The 21600-nt window shown below is 41.2% G+C and overlaps 1 long non-coding RNA gene across 3 annotated transcripts in view; it reads right to left on the reverse strand.

Moving 5' to 3' along the window:
• Positions 1-886: 886 nt before the first annotated feature.
• Positions 887-21600, reverse strand: part of LOC113268851 (uncharacterized) — a 34541-nt gene continuing 13827 nt past the window's right edge. For 2 of the 3 annotated variants that reach the window (XR_008961306.1, XR_003321283.4), the window contains exons 3-4: positions 2350-2476; positions 887-2015 (exon numbers count right to left, since the gene is read on the reverse strand). This is a non-coding gene — a long non-coding RNA (uncharacterized LOC113268851). The remainder of the gene's footprint in view (positions 2016-2349; positions 2477-21600) is intronic. The other variant, XR_006411523.3, reaches the window with a different exon arrangement.

A 21600-nucleotide genomic window follows, 5' to 3' on the forward strand; every position in this document is an offset into this window, starting at 1 on the left:
TTCAAGGAAGGCCTCAGGGGACCAGTGTTGATAATTAGAGACTCTCAGCTTCTGACCTCAGCACCTGCTTCAGGATGTAGAATGATTATCATTCCATGGTCATTTGAAGGATAGATGCAACACTATTTCCTCCGTTGGCCAAAGTATGGTCTTCTACGATGGCTAAATTGAATGTTGAAACGCCTTAGCCCTCTTGGTTTTATATGTACATTTGGGGAGCAATAATGTGCCTGAATGTTTCTGTCTGTACTGATGTGGCCTGGTGGGAAGAACATTGTCTTTGGACCTGACAGAACTGAGTTTTAATCCTGCTACTTCCTAGCTCTATGACCTTGAACAAGTTATTTAAACTCTCTGAGCCTAACTTCCCTCATTTGTAAAAGAAAAGTTGTAATACCATCAGGATAAGAATGATTTAGTTTTGGCTGATGCCCCAAAATGCTGAGAAAAAAAAAAAAACTAGATGGCAAGGATTCCCCCTCATTCCAAAGGTGAGGTGTTAGGACACATATGCAGGACTTATAAGGAGGCATTCTGGAACCAGTGTTGTGATCCCTACCCTCTACCTACTGCTGCCTCCCTCAAAGTATACAGAGCCTGAAGCTGTCAAGGCCAGCTTGACAAGTTGAAATTAGATTTCTTTGTTTAGAGTTGTCAGTGGGTCAGAGTTGTACTCTTCCCTTGGGAGAGAGCTAGGGAAAGTCTCCCTCCCACTACAAGTTTGGTGAGAAGGTTTCAAGGAAACTCTAACTCCTGAAATTGGGAAGAAGGCAAGACTGAGGCTCTCACCACTCCTATCCAACCTTTATTGGAGTTCCTAGCTAGTGCAATAAGGCAAGAAAAAAAAAGTCATGGATTGTAAAAGATGAAATAAAACTGTCTTTATTCAAAGATGACATAATTATATACATAGACGATCTCACAGAATCTGCAAAATAAGCTATGAGAGCTAATAAGTGAGTTTAGTAAGACTGCAAGATAAAGATCAAAACCCCAAAATCAATTATATTCCTATACTCTAGGATTAACAGTGGGAAACAAGGATTTTTAAGTACTATTTCCAATAGCATCCAAAAACACAACATATTTAATATAAATCCAATAAAATATGTACAAGATCTATATGCTGAAAACTACAAAACACTCATAAAATAAAAAAGAAGACCTACATAAATGGATGGTTCATGGATTAGAACACTCAGTATTGTTGAGATGGCAATTCTTCCCATACTGATGTATTGATTCAGTGTAATCTCAACCAAAATCCAGGATTTTTTTTTTTTTAAGAAATTGACAAGTTGGGGGTACCTGGCTGGCTGGGTTGGTAGACCATGTGACTCTTGATCTTGCTGTTGTGAGTCCAAGCCCCATGTGGGGTGTAGAGATTACTTAAAAATAATAATAAAAAAGAAATTGACAAACTGATTCTAAAATTTATTTGAAAAGACAAAAAAATCTAGGACAGTCAAAAGAATTTTTAAAAAGAACAAAATTGGAGGATTCACAGTATTGGATTTCAAGGCTTACTATAAAACTAGGGTAACCAAGGCAGTGTGGTTTGTCAAAACGATATACACAGATCAGTGAAACCAAATAGAGAATCCAGAAATAGACCCATACATGTATGGTCAATTGATATCCAGCAAAGGCACAGGCAAGCCAATGGAGAAAATATGGTTCAACAATAAATGGTGCCCAATCTATTAGACATTTATATGCAGAAGTAAACCCTGTGCCATATATAAAAATTAACCCCAAATGGGTAATAGACTTGCTTTCAATGTAAAATTCAATACTGTAAAACTTCTAGAGGAAAATGGAGGACGAAATCATCGTGATCTTGGGTTAGGCAGAGATTCTGTAGTTACAAAACTAAAAGCATGATCCTTAAAAAAGAAAAAGTTGATGTTTTCAACTTCATCGAAATTGAACACTTCTGCTCTTTGGAAGACACGGTTAAGAGAATCTTCGAAGTACTACGGTGTAATGTCCTGTGATGACTGTAGTGAGCACTCCTATGATATATAGGAAGGTTGGAAAGAGAGTAAATCCCAAGAATTCTCATCACAAGGAAAAAAAATTTTTTTTCTTTTTTTCCTTTTTAAAAATTGTACAGGGGCGCCTGGGTGGCTCAGGCAGTTAAGCATCCGACTCTTGATTTCGGCTCAGGTCACGATCTCAGGGTCATGAGGTTGAGCTCTGTGTTGGGCTCTGTGCTTAGCACAGAGTCTGCTTGAGAGTCTCTCTCTCCCTCTGCCCCTCCCCCACCACTTACTCTCTCTCTCTCTTTCTCTCTCTCTCTCCCTAATATATAAATAAAATCTTTAAAAAAATAAATAAAAATCGTACCTGTAGGAGATGGTGGATTCTAACTAAACCTGGAGCAGTCATCATTTCACAGTGTAGGTAAGTCAACCCATGATGCTGAGCCTCTTAAGCCCAGACGGTGACATACGCCAAGTGTAGCTCAAGGAAACTGAAAAACATAAAATCAAAAAACACGGAAAAAAACCCATAAAACCTCAAATTGTTACTGATTCTCAAATTCTTAACTCATGTACAAATTCGAAGATTTGAGTGGTCATCTCATCGTATCTAAAGAAATGAGCCGGTGGAGGAAAAGATTTTCCAGGTCTTCTACTTACTCCTTACCAGATGAGATTTCAATCTTTCTAAAGATAAGTCATTTGCAACGTGTTAAAAAAAAGACAGAGAGAGAGAGTAAAAAGACAAGCCACAGACTTGGAGATGATATTAGCAAAACATATCTAACCAGAATATATAAAGAACTGTCAAAACTCCATACTAAGAAAACAAGCCAGTGAAAAAACAGGCAAAGATTTGAGTTGACACTTCATCAAAGATGATACATGGACAGCAAAGAAGCACATGAAAAGATTGTCAACATCATTAGTTCTTGAGAACGCAAATTAGAACTATGAGACACCACCACACACCTATTAAAATGGGTGTATATACATATATATATTTTAAAGATCTTATTTATTTATTTGACAGAGAGACAGCCAGTGAGAGAGGGAACACAAGCAGGGGGAGTGGGAGAGGAAGAAGCAGGCTCATAGCGGAGGAGCCTGATGTGGGGCTCGATCCCAGAACTCCGGGATCACGCCCTGACCCGAAGGCAGACGCTTAATGACTGAGCCACCCAGGCGTCCCGTAAAATGGGTATATATTTTTTAAGAAATTGACAATACCAAGTGCTGGCAAAGATATAGGGCAGCTGGAATATCCGCATGGTGCTGGTGACAATGCAAAGTGGCACAGCTACCGTGGAAACCAGTTTGATGGTTTCTTATAATATGACCCAACAATCCCACAGTCCCATTCCTAGGCATTTACCCAAGTGAAATGAAAACATATGTTCACACAAAAACCTGTACGTGAATTGAATGCTGCTAGTGGCTTTATGCATAATGGCCAACACCTGGAAACAACCCAAAGCCCTCCAGTTAGTGAACGGATAAACGTACTGGTGTATCTGTACTGCACGAGCCCACTCAGCAGGAAAAAAGGAACAAGTTACTAATCCTCAGGACAACACGGATGATTCTCAAAAACACTGTATTAAATGAAAGAAGCCAAACTCCAGATCTACGTGTCGAATGAGTCCATTTATATGACACTCTGGAAAAGGCTAATATTTAGGGACAGACAACAGATCAGCGGTTGCCAGGGGCTGGGCTGAAGGAAGGAGCTGATTGCAAAGGGAGAAGGGAATTTAGGGGATAATGAATTTAACAGTTACAATATATTATACACATTTATCAAAACTCATAGAACTTTACGCGAAAAAGGTGAATGTTGCTATCTCCATGTTTCAGGTGTTTTTTTTTTTTTTTCAATTTTTCAATGCTTAAAAACATAGTTGAATTTAAAGAAAAAAAAGTTGGGTGACAGGAGATTGAAGATGAAAAGGCCAGACACTGGAATTTCTTTAGAGAGGGTTGGGGTGTGGTGTGACTCTCACTTTCCTCTTGGGAAGGAGTAGGGAGTGCTTCCCCTCACCTCAAGTGCAGAGAGAGAAGCTCCCAGCAGACCACCTGCTGAAGGCTGGGTATGGGCTGCGTGCGTGCTGAGAAGGACCCGGGGACTGGAAACTGAACTCAAATTTGAGAAAAAAGTTGCGTAGACGACTGAAGCAGCCCAGAAGAGCAGAGAATCAGTACATTTGAGCGATCAGTGTGCTACCTTGAAAGCCAAAAGCTCGGGGTTCTAAATACTTCTAGGAAGGGTGGGGTTGTTTTAAAGGGACACCCCCACTGAACTTCCTACAGGGAATGAGACTGGAGCAGAAACCGGTAGAACGAATACTGTTAGGTACCCTGCTAAGGGGGTCCCTAAGCAGTTAGCCTAAGAGACGTACTACCTGGGTGGAAGGATTCAGTTGTAGGGGAAACTGGAGGACCCCATGAAAGAATTGCCAGCTCTAGGCATCCACCCCAGTGGCGCCACTGTCAGATCAGACCTTTCCTGCCCTTGACCTTTCACGCTCTCATCCCCAAGACCCTGGGGGGCCAACAGGAACTTAGTGAGGAGGGTGGAGGTGATGGGAGGAGCCCTCAAGGGAGAATCATCAGGCAAACCTGCAATGGATTTCTGGAAGCTCCAGACCAGGAAATCAGTTTCTAGAACTCGGTAAGAGATGAAATGTAATGAAAGTCATTATTTTTTCTTTTAGATAAACATGAATTATTCACCAAAGACCTAAATTCTGTTTTATTACAGCTTCACATTTATCAAGGAGATAAAACATGTTTTTGGTCTCCATCTCTGGGAGGGAAGTATGACCTCACCTTGCTCAGTGGAACAAACACTGAGTGTAATGGTCACTTTTAATTGTGGAAGAAGGTGAACTGACCACGGGCCAGGGTGCTAAACACTGTGGTTATTTACGTACTGCTTGCGTCTGTCCTGAATGATAATGCTCTTATGCCTTGGCCGCCTGAAAGCGCGAATTGCCCTCAGAGAGAACACTACCAGACTTTTTGTGATGATCTTAATGTCAGATTTTTCATTCCTTTAGGAGGATGTTAGGGGTCTCATTGACTTAGCGTGCTGATTCTCAAGTCTGCCCTTAAGATGGAAGGTAGGGGGGTAAAGTTCTTTCCGAACCCGGTTGGGGAGGAGGAGGAAGATGAGACGCCAGGAGTTAAACCCAAGGATGGAGTTGAGCCCACGGCTTGATTGAACTCCTGTAAGTAACTCTATTTTCTCCAAGGGCTGCATTAGTCTCTCATGACAAGGGTCTTCTAGGGGCTCGGTCACTTTCGGAGGTGACTGAGGTACCATTACTGGAACGGAAGAAGGTGACTCCACCCGTCAGGGAGAGAGCCCTCAAGTGTCTGAGCTCACTTTATCGGGAGACTGCAACGGTGTTTGTCAACCCAAAGAGTGATGTCAGATTTAATTTTGCTGTCCAGGGCTTTGTAAACCCGTGATGAAATGTATCCCGGAACCTAAATTACTCTTGTGATTGTCATTCCTGAGAGCTGGTCTTTTGTGATAATCTTTCATGACACTGGGTACACCCACACCTCGTTCCCCATCTCCCCTGTGAAGGATGACTGGCTTGGTCAGTGGAAGCATCAAGGTAATCCATGACTTTCTCTCTTAGTGTTAATTTATCTTCTCTGAGGTTTGCTTCAGACCTAGGATGGGACAGGGGAAAAAAGTAAAAAAAAACACCCCACCTACATGTGCCCGGAGTATGTTTAAGTGAATCCTAAACACCCACGTTCATTTTGGCCCTCATCACTTAGCTGGTACAATAATTATTGAATTATTTTATGTGTCCTTGTACTAGCTAGGACTCCTTTTTGCAAGTATTAGAAACTCAACTTGAGGCTCATGTGACTGAAAAGACCAGACATCGGGGAAAGCTTCAGGCATGGCTGGATCCAGAGGTTTAAATCAAGGCTTCAGGACTCCGTCTCTAAATTCTCTCTCTTTAGGCTCACGCCTAAACCAACTACTGCATCCAGGAGGTTGAAATAGAATAAAGTCATTTCCTCAGTCCTCGAACCCAGGACCAGACGGTTAGCTCTAACTGACCCACAGGACAAAATAGGAGAAGGGGAGAGACTCCTCAAAGGAAAACAAAGTGTTGTCACTTGGAGGAAAGGGACTGGAGGTTGAGCAGAAAAACTTCCATTTGTTAAGAGCAAATCTTGGCTCTGTCTTGTCTGAGCTCTACCAGCTTGGGCAAATTATTAAACATTGCTGTGCCAGTTCCTCATTTTTAAAATCAGGGAAATAGTAGTCCATACTCAAGGATGTCAAAAGACTAAATCAAGTCATCTGTGTAAAGTGCTTAATACAAATAGTAAAAAGTTAAATGGCAGTTGTAATAATAATAACATCAATTATTGCTATTTTTATTATTAAAACTCCCTAATAATAAATTCATATCTATTTTTCTGGCATCTGGTTTAATACCTAGCACATAGTAAATATGTAACAAATGCCTGTAGAATAAATGAATGGATGAATAAGGACACATGAAACCTTGAAATCATCACATTATCTCTGATTATAAAGAAAGTATACATAGGTTAGGTTAATTTTATTTTAGGTTTATCAACTTAGGTTAATTTTATTTTATTATTTTGAAATGTGTCATACACATAAAAAACCATGCAAGTACATGCTAAAAATAATAACGAGGTGAGACCCAAATGATCAGCAGCTAGGTCAAGAATGAAAATCGGTGCCCTTCCCCAACTGCAACCCCTCTATCCCGCAGAGGTCCATTATCCTAATGTTTTGCGATAGTTATTCTCTTGTTTTACTTTATAGTGTTATCAATTATGTATCAATCTCCAAATAATACAGTTTAATCTTTATTTTTAAACTGTATAGACCTCAGGATCTACTGATGCAATCGTTCCCTTTTGGCATCTTTTGCTTCAACATTGTGTTTTGAGGTTCTTCTATGTTGATGAGTGAAGTGTAATCCATTCCTTCTCAAATGCTCTATGGCATTTCACTGTAACTGTATTCGTTCTAGTGTCAATGGGCATTTGTTACCAGTATTGCTGCTCTGAATATTCCTTGCATTTCTTCTGACATATTTTTGGGAAAGCTTCTCTAGGATCTACACCTGAGAGTGGAATTATTGGGTTGTTAAGGCATGTACGTATTTGACTTTGCTTGATAATGAACTTTTCCCGAAGTGCTTGGAAAAATTCACACTCCCACCTGCAGTGGATGAGTAGTGAGTGATCCCATTGCTAAACACTTTCTGCAGTTGCAATTATCAGACTAAATTTTGCCAATCACGTATGTATGTAACGAGATCTTCATATGATTTTAATCAGAGGTTGTATGTTTCTTGGTCATTCATGTTTCTCTTATGTACCGTCTGTGAAGTTCAAGTCTTTTGCTTGGGGAGGATGATTTGTTTTCTTATAAATTCATAACAGTTATTTCTATACCCTGGATATTTGTCCTTTAACAGTTATATATGTTAAAAACAGAAAATCCAGCGTAAACAGAAGGAAGGAAATAATGATAAGACCAGAAATTGCTGATATACAACATAAAAAACAATAGAGAAAAATCAATGAAACCAAAAGCTCGTTCTTTGAAAAGATCAATAAAATTGGTAAACTAGCCACACTAAAGAAGAAAAAGAGAGAGAGAGAGAGAGGAGACATAAATTATTAACATCAGGAATAAAAGAGTATCAGGAGTAAAAGATATCATTTTGTAGACATTAAAGGACAATAAAGGAATATTATGCCAACTTTATGCCAATAAATTCAAGTAATTTAAATGGAATGCACAGATTTCTTAAAGAACATGAGTAGCCAAAGCACAATCAAGAAGAAATAGATAGGAGTGCCTGGGTGGCTCAGATGGTTAAGTGTCTGCCTTCGGCTCAGGTCATGATCCCGGAGTCCTGGGATCGAGCCCTGCATGGGGCGTCCTGCTTGGTGGGGAGCTTGCTTCTCCCTCTCCCTCTACTGCTCCCCCTGCTTGTGCGTGCTCTCTCTCTCTCTCTCTGTCAAATAAATAAATAAAATCTTAAAAGAAGAAGAAGAAGAAGAAGAAGAAGAAGAAGAAGAAGAAGAAGAAGAAGAAATAGATAATCTGAATAGCTCTAAATCTATTAAAGAAATGTCTACTTAGGGGCATTTGGCTGGTTTATTCGGAAGAGCATATGACTCTTGATCTTGGGGTTGTGATTTCCAGTCCCACGTTGGGTGTAGAGATAACTTAAAAATAAAATCTCAAAAAAGAAAGAAAGAGAGAAAGAAATGTGTACTTAAAATTTTCCCATAAAGAAAATACCAGTCCTGGGGTGCCTGGGTGGCACAGCGGTTAAGCGTCTGCCTTCGGCTCAGGGCGTGATCCCGGCTTTATGGGATCGAGCCCCACGTCAGGCTCCTCCGCTATGAGCCTGCTTCTTCCTCTCCCACTCCCCCTGCTTGTGTTCCCTCTCTCTCTGGCTGTCTCTATCTCTGTCGAATAAATAAATAAAATCTTTAAAAAAAAAAAAAAAGAAAAGAAAACACCAGTCCTAGATATCTTCACTGATGAATTCGAACAAACAGGAAGAAATAATACCGATTAGACACAATCTCTTTCAGAAAATAGAAGAGGGAGTCCTTCCTGACTCATTTTATGAGGCCAGCATTACTAAGCCAGCAAAACCAGACAAAAACGCTACAAGAAAAGAAAACCATAGACCAAAATTCCTCAGGAACATAGAAATAAAAATCCTTACCAAATACTTAGCAAATTGAATCCAGCAACATGTAAAAAGGATAATACATCTGAGATCAAGTGGGGTTCATCCTGAGAATGTAAGATTATGTGATATCTGAAGTGTGACCTTCAAAAATCGATGTAATTCATATAAATGCAGTAAAGGAGAAAAGTCATATGCCCATCTAAATAGAAAAAATATCTCACCAAACCCCACATCCACTCATGAGATAAACTGTCAGCAAACTTGGAATAAAAAAAAAAAAACACTTAACCCGGTAAAAGATGTCTTCAAAAAAATCTACAGTTAACATTATGCCTAATGGGGAGATGTTGAATGCCTCCCTCCTAAGACTGAACAAGACAAGTGTGTCTACTCTTACCAATTGTATTCAACATTTTAATGGAGTCAAGAGAATAAGGCAAGAGGAAAAAAAAAGGCATACAGATTAGAAAGGAAGAAATAAAATTGCCTTTATTCACTGAAAAAGGATTATCTATGTAGAAAATCTTAAGCAATCTACAAAAACGCTACCAGAACTAATACGAGTTCTGTAAAGTCACAGAATACAAGTTCAATATACAAAATTCAATTGTGTATCCATAGGTTTAGCAACAAAAATTTTAAAATTGAAACGTAAAGATCCTGATGTGATTTTGATTGGGATTAAATTGATTCTATAGAACCTTGACGAGAACTGATACCTTTACTAACTTGAGTCTTTCAACCCATGGACATGATACAACCTTCCACATATGTAGATCTTCTTTAATACTCATTAATAGTGTTTTATAGTTTCTGTGTAGAAGTCTTGCACACGTAAAGAAGATTCATTCCTAGGTTTATTATGTTTTCTGATGCTATTGTAAATATTATCTTTTAAAATTTCATTTCGACTTGCTTACAGCTGAAGTATAGAAATTCAATTGGTTTTTTTACAATATTTACTTTGTACCTAGCAATTTTATTAAGTTGACTTATTAACTCTGATAGTGGTATATTCCTTTGGATTTTCTGTGTACACAACCTTGTCTGCAAATATTGCTGGTTTCTTCCTTCATAATACCAGTAATTTATTTTCTTGCCTTATTACATTAGTTAGGACCTCTAGGTACACAGCCTTTATCATGTTATGGATGCTTCCTTCCATTCCAAGTTTTCTTTTTCTAAACCAAGAATGGACGTTGAGGGGCACCTGGCTGACTTAGTTGGAAGAACATGTGACTCTTGATCTCAGGGTCATGAGTTTGAGCCCCATGTTGGGTGTTCTTTTAAAAAAAAGAATGGGTGTTGAATTTTATCAACTAATATAGCTAATGAACGCATGATTTTTCTCCTTTATTATGTTGCTTTGCTCATAGTGCATTATCCTTTTCATATATTGCTGATTTGCTTTGCTAATATTTTGTTTATGATTTTTGAATCTCCATTCATGAGAGAGATTTGCCTGAATTTTTCCTTTCTTATACTTTCAGGTTTGGGTATCAAGTTAATGCTAGATTCATAAAATTAATTGAGGGAATGGGAGCTCTTTTTAAATTCTCTGAAATAGCTCATATAAGATTATAATTATTTATTCTTTGAATGTCTGGAACTCATTACCCATTTCATCAGAGTCTGCAGTTTACTATGGAGGCAGGTTTAAATTTACAAGTTCAATTTCCTTCGAGGTTATAGGATTGTTCAGGGTTTCTATTTCTTGAGTCAGTCAGACTTTCCTGAGAATGTGCCTGTCTCATAAAAGGTTTCAAATTCAGTGACATAAAAATTTTCGACAATGTCCTCTTATTTTGTTTCAATGTCTGTAGTCTCTGTATTTATATCACTGTTTCATTCCTGATACTGTTTAAGCTTTTTCTCTATATTTCCCAGTCTTACAGAGGTTCGTCACTTTTATTAGTCTTCCAGAGGATCAATGTTTGGCTTTGTTAATTTTCTCTATTGTGTTTATTTTCTGTTTCATTAATTCCTACTCTTAGCTTTGTTATTTTCTCTCCTACCTTTCTGGAGTTTATTTTGCTGATCTGTTTCTAACTTCATGCAATGGAAGCTAAGCTTAATGGTGGTTTTCTTTCTCTCTTTCTTTTTTAAACATACTATTTTAGGCCTTACCTTTCTGTCAGTGTTATTTAGCTCTATTCAAAGATTTTGCTATGTCTTTTCATTATAGTTTAGTTCTTAATATTTTCTGATTTCTCCTATGTTTTCTCCTTCGATCTCTTGGTTATCTGAATATATGTTTCTGAGTTTCTATGCATATAAGGGGTATTCTAGTAACTTTGTGTTGTTGTCAGAGAATACAGTCTATAGGATTTCAGTCCTTAAGAAATGTATCGAGATTTACTTTATGACCCAGCATATAGTCCATTTTTGTCCATGTTCTGTATTTGAAAAGATGGTATTTTTTGCAGTTTTGGGGAGTGGCATTCTGAATTCATCTGTGGTGCCACCCAGTCCTGCTAAAGCTGTCTGGGGAGGTCACGATCATGTACGATTCAGCTCTCCTGCTGAGGGGAGCATAGTTGACCGGAGCCCTAACTGCTATGAATCTGGATCCACCAACACACTTGTGCTGAGACCACTCTTCCCCTGGGCTGTTCCCAGCACGTAACTGAGCAGTCAAGGGGTTCGTGCAGGTTCGTTCCCCTAATGGGCAACTTTGGCTCAGGGCCACCCCATCCGTCTGGCCAACACGTTTGTAGAACCACATTGGAATCTGAAACTTCCTCCTTTTTCCTTCTTTCTCCCCCTCCTTTCAGACCTGTCTACCACTGCTTCCTTCCTCTCCTCCTTCGCAGGCAGTCTCCTCAGTAAACCTCTGGCACATCTAATCCCATCTTGGGCTCCATTTCCTGAGCTGACATATTGTCCATTGGCTTGTTCAAATCTCCTATATCCTTATTGATGATCTTTTGCTGTTTGTTCCACCAGTTAATGGAAAAGGTGAGTAAAGTGTCCCATTATGACTGCTGATTTGTTTCTTTCTCTTGGTAATTGTCAATTTTGGACTTAATGTACTCGGAAAATTATTGAGCGTATAAATTTAATATCCTGTTTAACTAATTGCTTAACTTTTCTCGTTCGTAGCCTACTTTTTGCCTTAAGTTTATTTTGCTTAATGTTAAGATAGCTAAACCCTGTACACCTTTTCTTAGTACATCTTTTTTCATCCTTTCACTTTCAAACTCTGTATGCTCTTGCTTAAGATATGTTTCTTAGGAAAAGAAATATGTTTCTTAGGAGCAGCATATGGTTAGTTTAAAAAAAAATCCATTCCGACAAGCTCTGTATTTTAGGGGAAGCATTTAATTCATTTACATTTGTTATAATTATTAATATTTTCAGGTTTATAGCTATCATGGTTTTAATTTCCTGTTTTTTATTTCTGTTTTTCCCACAAGTTCCATTATCTTTCTATCCTCTCCTGCCCTCCTCTAGATTGATTTGTTGTTTTTTCCATTTTCATTTTTTTCCTTCCACTGGCTTAAGAACTGTTACTACTCTGTAAGTGGTTTCTCTAGAAACAGCAGTAAATAACTTACCAACATCAAAGTTACTCAATAATTTTATTCTTCTGAAAAATATCAAAACCTTACAACTTCCATTTACACTTTGCTGACGTCTATGCTATGACCGCTGTGCTTCTTAATTCTATCAGTTTTCCTTTCGCAATTCCGTGCCTATTATCATTGTTGCTTCATATAGTCAATATTCTATCTGCTTTTCACTTTTTATGTGCTTTATTGCCTCTTGCTCCTCACACCTCACACATCAGGACTAATTTTTCTCTTGCCAGGTGTGAAGGTTTATTGGTAGCAAAGTCTCTCAGTTTCTGTTTGTCTGAAAGTGACTTTTCCCCTGCCCTTAGGGATGTGGAACTGAAAACAACCGTTATTCTCTCTCAGCACACTGAAGAGACTCTACCCTGTCTTTTGATTTCTATTGATACCAGTGAGTAGCAAGTTGTCTGTCACTTCTTTAAAAATAATCTGTCTTGGGGCGCCTGGGTGGCTCAGTTGGTTGAGTGTCCGACTCTTGGTTTCGGCTCAGGTCATGATCTCATGGGGTGTGGGCTTGAACCCCGTGTTGGGCTCCGGGCTCAGTGGGGAGTCTGCTTGAGATTCTCTCCCTCTTCCCCTCCCCCCACTTGCATGCTCGTGTTCTCTCCCTCTCAAATAAATAAAACTTAAAAAAAATCTGTCTTTTCTCTCTCACTGCTCTTAAGGTATTCTCTTTGTCTTTGGTGTTCTGCAATTTCACAGTGATGGATATTCAAAAATAGTCATGGTGATATATGTGATTATCTATCTATCATCTATCTATCTATCTATCTATCTATCTATCTATCTATCTATCTATCATCTATCTACTTATCTATCTATCTAGGCATCTACCTATCTATCTAGATAGCTTTTCCTTGGGATTCCTTGGATTCCTTGATTCTGTGGATTGGTATTTCATGAGTCCTGACAATACTCAGTCCTGTCTATTCAAATGTGGACTCTGTCCCATCCTCTTTTCCTTTCGTTTTGGGACTATAATTAGATGTTTGTTACAATTCTTGATCTATCCTCCATGTCTTTATTTCCTCTTTCATATTTTGTCTTTGTCTCCCTATGCTGCAATTGGGAAATGTTTTTCAGACCAGTCTTCCAGTTTACCCATTCTCTTCACATGTGATTTTTCAATAAATCTGTCCATTGAGATTTTTTTGTTTTTTTGTTTTGGTTTGGTTTTTTTGGTCCACAGGGTTCTTTTTGTTCCTTTTCAATTTTGCTTATTTTTTATAGTTTCTTTTTCGTGTATAGGTTTTCATGCATGGACTTTGTTTTTTACCAAACATTTAAACATGGTTGTTTTATAGTCTTCATCTTACTGTTCCAGGTTCTGAGGTTCTTGCACGTTTGTTCCAGCTATCTGATGCTTCTCGCTCTTAGTTTTTAGTGCTTTATTCCACTGTATATTTAGTATCTTCCTTCCTTTCCTCCCTCCCTCCTTTTTTCCCTCCCTCTGTCATTTAACTTTAACCTGATCATTTTCCTTGACATTTTATATGTGGGACTACTTTGAGGTCTGGGATAAATCTGGCTTCCTCTATAGAGGATTCACTTTTTCTTCTGCCAGGTGCTGGAGGCATTACTATATCCTGGGATGACTCCAGTTACATTCTTCACTTGGGGTGTTCAGACCACCCAGAGAGTGTGGATTTTTTTGCTATAAACTGTCATGGACAGCTTGTAGTTTGAATGTCTTGTGGTGATTCCTGGCACATGTGTGCACACGCACACACACACTCATACACATCTTATCCTCTCAACTGCAAGGTTTGAGGCAGATTTCCCTTGCAGCCTCCAGGAGGAAGCTGGAGGTATTTCTGAATCCATTTTTCACTACAGGAATAGCTTTTGGAGATATCCCATCTTTATGTTGGAAGATCTCTTGTTAGACTCCCCATCTTGGGCATACCTGGGGCTTTGGCTCCTTTTTTATAAGTCTTTGAGGCCATGAATACCAAAGTTCAAGTTCACCAGGTTCAGCAAATGTCCTTGGAGTGCTGTGCTCCGTTGATAACTCTGAGCTCCACATCGTGCAACCCCTGGGCTAAAAAGATCCTTAACTTTTCTGTTCATTCATTGATGCCCTTCAATTATTTTGAATCCAGAGTGTTTAGTTGTTTTCAGTAAGTATATTGATTTACTTGCCATGTTTCCAAAACTGGAAATTGGTTTTATGGAAAAAGAAAACACCTGTGTTTATAATTCCATCGTCTTCACGTAAATAGTGCGGATATATGGTATCTATTGAAAGTCCACTGCGTTTTTGTAGATTAATCATACTGTGTATTTGAAAAGTGCTTTTAACTTTTCAAATTGCTTTCACATGTATCTGTGGTTCTCAAGGGGGGTGGTGCTGCCCTTCAGGGGAGTTTTGAAAATTCAAAGGCATTGTTTTGGCTGTCATGAGGAGCCGGACCATTAGCAGCATTTATGTGGGGCCAGTGATGCCAGACTCCTACAAGGCACAGGATTGTCCTGCCCAAAAGATAATTGTCCTGAGTCTCCTATGACTCTTGAATGTCCCCCTGGACCTTGAGAGACTGAATGTCTGGTGAGATTTCAAGATAGGAGGTGTGTTTTTTCCTCATGTTTTTAAACACCTTATCCCATGTCATAACTTAGGGAATTATTTTACTACTATACGTCTTAATAAAACCTAGCTTATTTGGGAGAATATCTTCTTTTTTATTTTCTCCACTTTGATAATCTTTCATCTGTCTCGGTATGTTTTTCTTACTTCAATTCAGGTTCCGTCTCTCTGTTTCTTATCATATGCACACAAGTTCAGCATGTTACCACTTACCCTAACAGTAATTTCATTGTGGTGAACACCTCTGCTTCTTGTTTTCTTTTTTTTTTTTAAGATTTTATTTATTTATTTGACAGAGATAGAGACAGCCAGCGAGAGAGGGAACACAAGCAAGGGGAGTGGGAGAGGAAGAAGCAGGCTCATAGCAGAGGAGCCTGATGTGGGGCTCGATCCCATAACGCCGGGATCACGCCCTGAGCCGAAGGCAGACGCTTAACCACAGTGCCACCCAGGCGCCCCTGCTTCTTGTTTTCTTAAGTTCTAAATCCAAACTAATATGTTTGTTATAACCCATTGCTATCATTGTGCCTTTTAGTGGCATCATGCCAGGGCATTTATAGATTGAACTAGAAATAGTAGCAAGTAACTTGCCAAAATCAAAGTTACTCAATAACTAAATGTAGCAGGAGAGCAGCCATAGATGATATGTCACCAAATGTATGGTTGCATTTCAATAAAACTTTATTTATAAACACAAGGGCTGAGGGCTGCCTGGGTGGCTTGGTGGGTTAAGCACCTGACTCTTGATCTCAACTCAGGTCTTGGTCTCAGGGTTGTGAGTTCAGGCCCCACATTGAACTCACCAAAAAAGCAAAGCAAAACAAAACAAAACAAAAAACAAACAGGTGGTGGGCCAGGGATGGCCTGGGGCTATCGCTCCCCCACTCCTGCTCTGTATGATGCCTTTCAAAGCACTCCAGACAGACACGCAGAGATAACCAGAAAAATCACTATAATTCTCTCCTTCATACTTCGTTGTATTTCTCCAATTCCCTGACATGTATTACTTTTATGCATTACTTTCATATGTGTGCATTGATCTATTTTCACAGGTCCCTTTATTTTCTGGAACAAGGACTATTCCATAACACATGTACATAGCTCCAGATTGAAAAGACACAAAGACCATATAGTGAAAAGTCTCCTTCACACCTGTGTTCCAAGCCACCTATGTTTCTTCCCCATAGGCGAGCAGTGTTATCCTGTTCTTGTTCCCAGAGACATGTTACCACATGCAGTCAGGTTAACAGGGCCACGGTGGTGCCCAGCTCCAAGAGACCCCATTTATATTGAGCTCCTGGGATGCCACTGACATAGAATACAATGGAATTGTGCCCCCTGGAGTTGTGTCATGCAGTGGCCTGACCAAAGATGTTTACTGTGTATATGTGTGTATAAATATACACTTACACATACATGTAGATATATATATATTTTTTTTTCTACCCCCCTTTTATAACCAAGGATAGCATATTATATGCATACCGCTCTACCTGGCCTTGTATTTCTGGTTAACAGACCTTGATACTTATTTCACGTCAGTTAGTAAATACCCTCCATCCTTTTTGATGGTGGTGATGCCGGTAAGGATGGTGGTGGTGGTGGTCACTTGCTGAGTTTTGTGTGTGCGCTGGGCATCACTCCAAGTACTCCACACGTATCCCTCCCACAGCGTTCACAACAAGCCCATGACACAGGCACAGAGAGCTTGTAACCCAAAGTCACAGCTGATATGGACTCACCCTCTGAGGTTAAAAAAGAATTCTCCCGATTCCTTCTAGTCCTGGTGTGGGGTTGTGTTTCACATTTACATTTCTTTTCCATTTGGAGTTCTTCCTGGTGTAAGTATGAGATCAGGAGCCAGCTCCATTTTCCCTGATGGCTCCAGTTCTTCCCCGCACAGTTTCCCTGCTGCTTCCAGATGCCACCTTTCCCACACATGAAAGTCTTGAATGATATGGGCCTGTTTCTGGACTTTCTATCTGTTCCATTGTCTGTGTAGTCACGTGCCAGTGCCACACTGTTTTAATTCTTGAGGTTTCACAATTTGTGTTACTAGCTCGTAGGGCTTTATCTCCCTATTACTTTCCTTTCTCAGAGCTATTCTGGATACTCTTGACTTCCTGATTTTCCACATCTATTTTTTTTTATTGTGGTAAAATAGACATGACATAAAGTGTACCATTTCACCAGTTTTAAGTGTACAACTCACTGACGTTACGTATACTCACGTTATTGTGCAATCATCATCACTATTTCCAGAACTATTTTTAATCCACTTCCAGCACTTTTTAATCATCCCACACCGAAACTCTGTACCCATTTAACAATAACTCCTGTTCTCCCCTCCCCTCAGACCCTGGCAAGCCCCACTCTACTTTTTTTTTTTTTTAAAGACTTTATTTGTTTATGTGACAGAGAGACAGCCAGCGAGAGAGGGAACACAAGCAGGGGGAGTGGGAGAGGAAGAAGCAGGCTCCCAGCGGAGGAGCCCGATGTGGGACTCGATCCCAGAATGCCGGGATCACGCCCTGAGCCAAAGGCAGACGCTTAACGACTGAGCCACCCAGGCGCCCCCCCCCCATTCTACTTTCTGTCCCATGAATCTGACTATTCTAAGTACCTCCTATCACTGGATTCATACCGTATTTCTCCTTCTGTGTCCGGCTTATTCCACGTTGCATAATGTCCTCAAGGTTCGTTCACACTGTAGCCTGGGTCACTTCTCATTCCTTTTCATAGACGCATAATATTCCATTGTAGGTTCTGCGTCTCCACGCATCTGTGATGGACATGGGGGTGTTTCCTCCCTCGGGCTGCTGTGAATAGTGCTGCTATGAGCGTGGGCTGCTCCACATTGATTTCAGAATCAGTTTGTTCAGCCCCATCCTTCTACTGCTTTTATAATTACTCTCTACCCCCAAATCCCCTCATACACACACCTTTCCACGGTCACTTATACTTCGTTCAATTGCGACATGCCCCAGATGTGTTTCTGGACTCCTCTTCCATCACTGCAGGGTGGATGGCTTGTACTTCTGCCTGCCCGGATCCCCCCCTTTCCTCCTCTTCTCCGGAAAGCTCTGAAACTGCTCTTCACTTTTCTCTGCTCTCAGTCCAAGACTCCAGCTCCTGGCTTCTGGGATCGGTTCTGAGGGACTTCACCGAAATTTTTGGTAATAAGTTGCTCTTCTTGCACTTCCTCAGATCCTGCCCTCCTCCAGCCTAATAATGGAGTTCCTGGGCATTCCCAACCATGTCCTGGCTTCCCTGCCTCTGGGAAGCCCTCCTGGCTCCCCACGTCCAGCGCTGGCCCCTCCTGGAAGCCTTTCTGCTTCTCCCTTGTCTGTAACTGCGGGGCTGCTGGTCTCCTTCCCTTGCCACTTACCCCCTCGATCTTGTCGAAGAGCCACTCTGCTTGTGCACCGTCCCTGCCTCTCCCCTCTCCGTCACCCACTGCAGCACAATGTTTTTTGCAGAGTAGCTGCTGATGTGAATTGTATTAAACCAAGATCATCTTCCTCTGCATGCCTGGGTTCAAGCAAAGCCCCCAAAGCCCTCCCACACCAGGCACAGGACCTCAGGGAACTGCTCCTGACACCATCCTGTTGGGGACCTGTGACGTCTGGGCACAGCCTACTTCCCCTTGAGGTCCAGCTCTCCAGGTCCTGATCCTGGTCCCCTGCAGGGTCCTATATGTCCTGGGTCCCTGTGCCTGAGTCACCGCCTTCCCAGGCCAACTCCGTGATGAGTTCTGAAGAGCAGGAGGTGGGTGGGCTGCAAATCCGATCCGATTCATGCCTGGCTCACTGTGTGGTGGGCTCTCCGCCCCTCAGGCCGCAGTTCTCATCCTGAAAAGTTCTCTGCAGCCTGATTTGTTGTGAACGTGTGTATGTTTGTATGTTTTACATTACATTTCATGTGCATCTTAATTGCTTTTTTCCCTTTATTTCTGAACATTTAAAAGTCACTTATTCAACAAATGTTAACTGGGTACTTCTTTCGTGCTGGGCAAGTGCAGTGAATGAGACAGACAAGGTTTCTACCCTCATGGATTGTACATCCTCATGGATGGGGGGAGGGAGCCGGCAATTAGCAAGGAATCGGAAATTAGCACAATAATTTCAGAGAGTGAGAAGGGCAAAGAACAGAAACTAGGATAGTGTGCTGGAAAAGGATTTGGGGATGCTGGAGAACATTTTGGATTTGGGTGTTTCTTCTTCCTCTCTTTTGAGATCCAGCTTCCATGCTGTTAGGAAGCCCATGCTGCCTCATGGAAAGACGGAAATAGAGGCTAATTGAGGCCCTCAGCTGGGCTCCCAGCAGGAAATAAATACGGCAATGAACTAGAAAGCAATGGGTGGGGAGGTGACTTGAGAGAGGTTGAGCAGAAAAGGCATTTGCAAGGAGGTGGTATTTGAACTAAGATTTGGAAAGTAATAGGGAGATGTCCATTCAGTGACTGGAGCAAGAACATTCCAAGCAGGCTGAACAGCATATGCAAAGGGCCTCAGGAGCGGAAGTTATTCGTTTTGTTTGAGAAATGGTAGGGGATGATGGCATGATATAGATTGGAAAAGCAGGCCTGAATCAGATCACGTAGGGCCTTTAAGGCTACACCAAAGGGGTTGAGCGCAGTGCGAAGCCACTGGAGGGACTGGATTTGCGTCCTAAAGAGACCTCTCTGGCTACTCCGAGGGAAGTCCCAGAGGGTGAGTTAGAGGAAGAATTCATCTATAAGGTGGATTCCCTTTACAAAAATTTAACCTATGAAAAAAGCCAACACAGAAAAAGATACATTGGACATGATACAGATAGGGAAACTCAAGTCCAGAGAAGTGGAATGATGTGAGCGATTGTGGAGAACAGATCCAGGAGTCCACGAGGGACCCATGAGGCAGATCAAGGAGACTGGGGGATGCGCAGCCAACCCCATTTACTTTAATTCCCCCAATTTTGCTCTGGTCACCAGTTTGGTAAGAAGAGAATTTCAACATCTGTAAGTAATCCAAAAGCCTTCCTAACCTGCCTCCCCACCCACCACCACCACCAACCCCCCCAAAAAAAGAAAAGAAAAAAAGAAGCCAACCCCAGAGCTTGTACGCCTGTATTCTCCACAATCATTGCTCTGTATGACAGCTCTTGTCGTCGTGCATTATACATGAATAACTAATCTACCAAACACAAACCCGCTGATGAAAAACGCACGTTGGATCTAGAATGTGAGCAGGGTAGAGAGTAATATTAATTTCACTGGTAAATAACAAAATGGAAGCAAACATGAGGGACGTTAAGACAAGAATTGTGTTTCCGAACACTTCTAGGAAAGGAAACTTCCCAAGGGACACGGGGAGGTGGAAGACTAGAATCAGGCTCACCGTATTTGGAATGCGCGGCCACCATCTTTTCTTCTTCTGGGTTTCATAAGCGTAAGGAACATCATGGGTCAACCAACTGGCCATTTAAACCACTGTCTGCCTCACCCAGCTGAACGGTTTATGTAATCATCTTCTAGTCTTCTCTAATGGATGTAGGCGTTAGTCTTCACTCACCAGTCACTACTGACGTGGGCTCCAACAAAGTCTTATGCTTTTCCAACTTCCATAGTGCTTAGCATCATGCTAGGTGTGCAGTAGGTGTCCAGTAAATGCATCCTTCCGCAAACGTCCTAAATGAAATCCGTCTCTGCCTCCAGCATTTTCCCAAAAGGTGTTTCTTGATGATTAAGGATGAACTCCTAACCTCCACATCCAGGGAATGTTCTGGAAATATTTCAGCTTTTCTCCTCTTCCTCCTGGATTTCTTGGTGGCACCTGACAGTGTGGAGACCTTTCAACAGTCGTTCCTGACTCTGAAATTTCCTGGTTCTAATCTTTCCTCACTCATGGACTCTCCTCTCTGACCTCCAACGATTTTTTTCCTTTGTACTTGCAAGTGCATATGCCCTGAAGACTGTTTTTCTCTCTTGTCATTCTTTCCCGATAAGACATTAATTACATCTCATTTCAAATCAATGCGTGTATCTATTATCATCTGTCATGTTATATGCAAGATGCCTGCTTATGGGCCTGTGTCCCTAACACAGACTAGACTCCAAGCTCCTCTCGGTGCCCTCGTGCCTGGCATCGAGCGGACAGCAGGGATATGCTCAGTATACAAGCCCAACTGAGCAGACGGTCCTTCAAACTATGCTTGCAGGTAGGTCGGGGCAAGAGTAGTAGCCCCATTATATAGAAAGGGCACCCCAACAGGCTCAGGGAGGCTAAGTAAATCCCGAAAGCACAATTCTCAGTCCCAGCTACTGAGATTCTCTGTCTTCAATGCAATACGCATTCCAATTTTGCCAATTGTAAAAGGACTGTCAAGCTAATCTCGATGCTGTCTAAATACTGGCATCCAGTCCTTTTCATGCTCTTCTGAACAGGCTCGAATTTGCCAGTGCCTCTCTTAAAATATAGCCCGCAGGACTGAGCATAAAACTGCATGTGGCCTGACCTGCCAGCACGCGCTGGGATTACGGCCTCCCTCCTTCCACACTCCGCCGTTCTATTAATAGAGCCTAAGATTGCATTAGGGTTCTCAACAGCCTCCTTGCACTGTAGGTTCACATCAAGCTTGCGATCAGCTAACCCCCCGGGTCTTCCTCATGAATGCTTTCTGTCAAGCCAGACCTCCCCATCAGCCACTTGGGCAATTGATTTTTGGAATGTTCATGATTATCT

The sequence above is a fragment of the Ursus arctos genome, unplaced genomic scaffold, assembly GCF_023065955.2.
Source record: "Ursus arctos isolate Adak ecotype North America unplaced genomic scaffold, UrsArc2.0 scaffold_24, whole genome shotgun sequence".
Lineage (NCBI taxonomy): Eukaryota > Metazoa > Chordata > Mammalia > Carnivora > Ursidae > Ursus > Ursus arctos.